Below are 4,497 nucleotides of genomic sequence, written 5' to 3'. Positions count from 1 at the left end.
AAAATGGTTGAAGCCTGATACTGTAGAGGGTATCCTGAGGACTGGGACACTCAGCCAGGAAACCATAATGGCTATACAGATTGCTTTTAGTCAGGACCCAAACTAAGGGTTTGATCATGGCCATGTCAACTTGGCTTTGGAATGCATTTTGTGCATATCAAACATGTTTTATTTAACTGATTACAGCCTTTAGAAAACAATCTTAGATGTAGTTTCCATGAACATCTTTTGAGGTCCTCAAAATGCTTGTATCTTTTTTTTTTTTTTTTGCAATGGGATATCATTGTCCTTAGATAGCCCTGGATCTAAATAAATAAGACAGTATGTCAAACATAGACTCTCTCATTCAGAATCCCTTGCCAGAATAATGGGCCTGTTGGGACTGGCTTTAATAGAGGCCCAGTAACAACCAGTTTTGAAATGAACACTACATTTAGCATGCATTTTTTTTTTTTTGCAAATAACCTTAGCTCCTTCTGCCCTAAGAGTCCTCAGATACCTTTCAGAGTATATATCCTTCATGGTAACTAGTGCTACATTAGAAAATAAATGGTAGACTAGTCAGGAAGCAGCCCAACATCATTGCTGAGGCTGCCTCTTGCTGTTTGCACTGACAGCCTGTGAAAGCCATCTAGATGTAACTTTCCACTTTGATGTTTTTAAACAACTTGGCTGTAATTTAACTGTATGTCACATTTGTTTAAAATGTAGAATGTCTTCCTGTTTGCTAAAGTGGTTGAGTTGGCTGCTGAGGTGGCCTAGTGGGTGAAGGAGATTGTCATCAGACTGATAACCAGAGTTTGACCCCAGGACCCAGATGGTGGAAGAAAACTGACTTCTGCAAGCTCTCCTCTGACCTCCATACACACTATGGCACACGCCCTACAATAATAAATATGATTTTTAAAATTATTGCGTTGTAAAAATTTTGTGATTTAGATGATCTGGTTTCAAGATCCTCTTTTTTAACAAATAAATTCAAACATGTTTGGTACTGTTCCTATACTCACCTGCTCACCACCACCTGGATGTCAGTACTCAGGAGACAGTGTTTGCGGGAGGGAAATCAGGCTTCTTCTCAGGCTGACATCTGAGAAGACGGGATGATGTTTCTTCAAGGTCTCACCTTGAGCACTCAGTGGTACAAAGAACTTTTATAGAAGGGCAGGATGGCCATAGACTAGAGATCAGGCAAGTAGCATGCTAAGTAATTTTGTCATACAGGATGAGGTCTTGCCCTCCAGGACTTGTGGCTCCATTTCTTCCCTTTCTCTAATTATTGCTCTTGACCTCCCGGGGCTAATTAAAAGCATATTACTTCTCTCTAAGTTAAAGAGTGAAGCAGGTTTGGGATGTAGCTTAGCGGTAGACTGCCTGCACGGTACGCATGAAGCTCTGACTTTAATCCTTGATGCTGACAAAAACAGAAATGGAGTCAGAACAATGTGCATGTTCTATGTTAGCTTCAGCCCAGAATTAAAGGATGGAGGGGCACACATTCTAAAGGTCACCTGTTCCTGTGGGTTCTACAAATCTGAAGAAAGATGACTTGGCAGTTGACATCTTAATCATTTAGATGTGGCTTCTTTTTAGGATTTAGGATGCCAGACAAAGATGGAGAGAGAAAGACCTTACTTTGCAAATGGCAGTTTGCTAAGCATTGGCCAGCTATGTGTTGAACATCCTCAGTATTTGCATTTGGGCCTCAGGAGTGAGAGCACAGAGCAGAACTGGTCTGTTTCCTCTTCCTAGCTACTCTTCCTTCCTTTCTGACTCCCTCCTGTCATTACCCCTCCTTGTTGGATTAGTTGCTGATGGTACAAATTGAAAGGTGATCCTTGCCCTCAAAGACCAGGAAGAGGCTCACTAAAGTTATCTCCACAAGATCATCACATTCTAGTATGCATGTGTCATCCTGGTAGAAGCTCTGCCTGGGCATCAAACTGATTTCAGCTCTATTCTAGGTTCTCAGAATTTAAGAACTCTGCTCAATAAACATTTACTGAGTAGCTCTATTCCATACTGCAGGCACAAAGATAAGAACTTAAGCCCGGTCCTTTGCTTTAACCTTGGGGTGAAGTATCCACCAGTGTTATGGGACTCACCGTCCTTCTGTCCCGTGGCCATGTGTATACCTTCTCTCGAATCTTGCTGGTTCTTCCTCATTTGCTTGGCATTGTGTGCTTCCTCCTTAGCCTTCAGGTCCCAGTTCCAAAGCAGTTTGTGAGTGAGGCTTCCTGTCATCTGTCTAACGTGTACCCCAACATTCAGACTTTGTGGGCTCTCTTCACTCTTCCTCACCCTCCTTATTGTCCCTTTATCGTGGAATATCTGTTGCTTTTATATGAAGTGAGTTCTGAGCAGCAGGAATTTAGATGTGTGGTTCCCCCACCCCCATCCTAATCCTCTTGGAGCATAGTCCATATTTTATGATGATTGGCTGTTTGAATCACATGCGTGCGCAGGTATATTTATCTGTACGGAGGCCAGAGGTTAACCTCAAGTGTCATCCCTCAGATGCCATTAACCTTGATTTTTAAAGATGTCTGACAAGTTCCCCGATTCAGCTAGCCCAGCTACCCAACAAGCCCTGGGGATCTGACGGTCTCCACCTCCCCAGTGGTAGGATTACAAAGGATTTGGTGCGCACACCACTACACTGGGCTTTTTACGTGGGTTTTGGGAAATGAAACACACGTCCTTACGGCTGCACAGGGAGCACTTTACCAATCAAATTCCCTAGACCTAGTATCTGTGTCTTTATCTTGTTTCCAGGTCTGTTCACGCGCATCTAACCCTGGCTCTCTCTCCCAGACCTCAGGTGCCCACTTGGTCTCCCCCACACGCATGCGCCGTGGGTTGTGAGTGTGATCCCAGCTTCTCTGGCAGGCTTTTGCCGGCTTGCAGCTCTGAACTCGGACTGGTCTTAGCTGCCTGGCTCCTGGCTGTTCTGCAGACGAATTTGTTACAACATGTTCTGCCTATTCTTCCCGTGACTTAGACCATAGCTGCCTGTCCAGATTCTGGCCTCCAGTGTGTCTCAGGCACGATCCCATAACAGCCTGCTCCCGTTGATTAACCTTCTCTGTGTGACAGCCTTACAAGACTGGACAGAAGGCGGACCCCCATGATGCTTTGTGAATTAAAACCCCAGTCAGTGGAAATGAATAAAGTTGGAGGTTCTTACCTTCCACATGCAAAATTCTTGCATTTTCCACTCCAAAGAATTGTCTAGAAAGCAGTTGGAGGGACGTTGAAACATTTTAGAATAATTACTGGATCCTGAAATTACTTTCTTAAAAGCAATCTTCAGGGGCGCTCGTGCATAATAATATTTCTGGTCTGAGCACTACTGGTAAAATGTTGCTGTGTTATGAATCACTTTTATTCCAAGCCCCTGACCAACGTCTGAGTTGTTAATTCCTTGCTTAGCTTCTCATTATTATCTTTCTTTTCAGAGCCCACAACATGGCTCAGTGAATAAAGAAGCCGGGCCTTAGCTACATGACCGGAGCTCAGCCTACTGAGGAAGAAGGAAACTGACTCCTGAGTATGCAAATTGCCCTCCATACCTGTGCTATGGCAGGTGTGTGCCCCATAAATAAAATATAACTAAAAATTAGCTTTCCAAGTAAGTCATAGTGGCTCACACCTGTAAATCCAGCACTTAGAAAGGTGAGGCAGGAGGATTACCAAACAGGTTTGTCTGTGCTGCACGGTGAATTTCCGGTTAGCCTTGGGTTCATGTGTAAGCCCTGACTCCAAAGACTTTTTTTTTTCTTTCTTATTTTGGTTTCTTAAGACAAGGGTTCTCTGTGTAGCTCTGTCTATCCCAGAACTCACTCTGTAGACCAGGCTGGCCTCAAGCTCACAGAGATCTGTTAGTCTCTGTCTTCCTAGTGCTGTGTTAAAGGCATGTGCCACCACCACCTGGCTAGAATTTTTTTCTTCTGTATTAAAGTTGAAGATGTTCATACAAAGTAACCTTAGGTTCCTAAGACATGCGTACAGCGTTTCTGTGGGGTGCTATAGAGGTTCTAATGGAAACAATGGGGCAAGACAGCCTGGTGACTAGAGGAAGCAGCACTCTTACTGGAACCCCAGAAACTGCACTACCCTACAAACTTTATCAGTCTGGATGCAAATTTTCGGTTTGAGCACCATCCTCAAGTTGCAAGTGTGGGAGAAAGCAAGAGGGACCGGCTACCAACACTGTTTCCTTAAGTCACACAGAGCCACCTGGTTCTCAGGGCTGCTGCTACAACAGCAGTTTTTAAACTCTGGGCCATGAACCCTGGGGGTCCAACGATCCTTTCACAGGGGTCGCCTAAGGCCACTGGAAAACACAGATATTTACATTATCACTCATAACAGTAGCAAATTACAGTTATGAAGTAGCAATGAAAATAATTTTTCGGTTGGGAGTCACCACACCATAAGGTATGAAAGGTATTAAAAGGCCAAAGCTTTAGGAAGGCTGAGAACCGCCATTGTACA

The sequence above is a fragment of the Microtus ochrogaster genome, chromosome 6, assembly GCF_000317375.1.
Source record: "Microtus ochrogaster isolate Prairie Vole_2 chromosome 6, MicOch1.0, whole genome shotgun sequence".
Lineage (NCBI taxonomy): Eukaryota > Metazoa > Chordata > Mammalia > Rodentia > Cricetidae > Microtus > Microtus ochrogaster.
The sequence above is the reverse complement of the archived record's forward strand: the minus strand, read 5'-3'. Positions refer to the sequence as shown.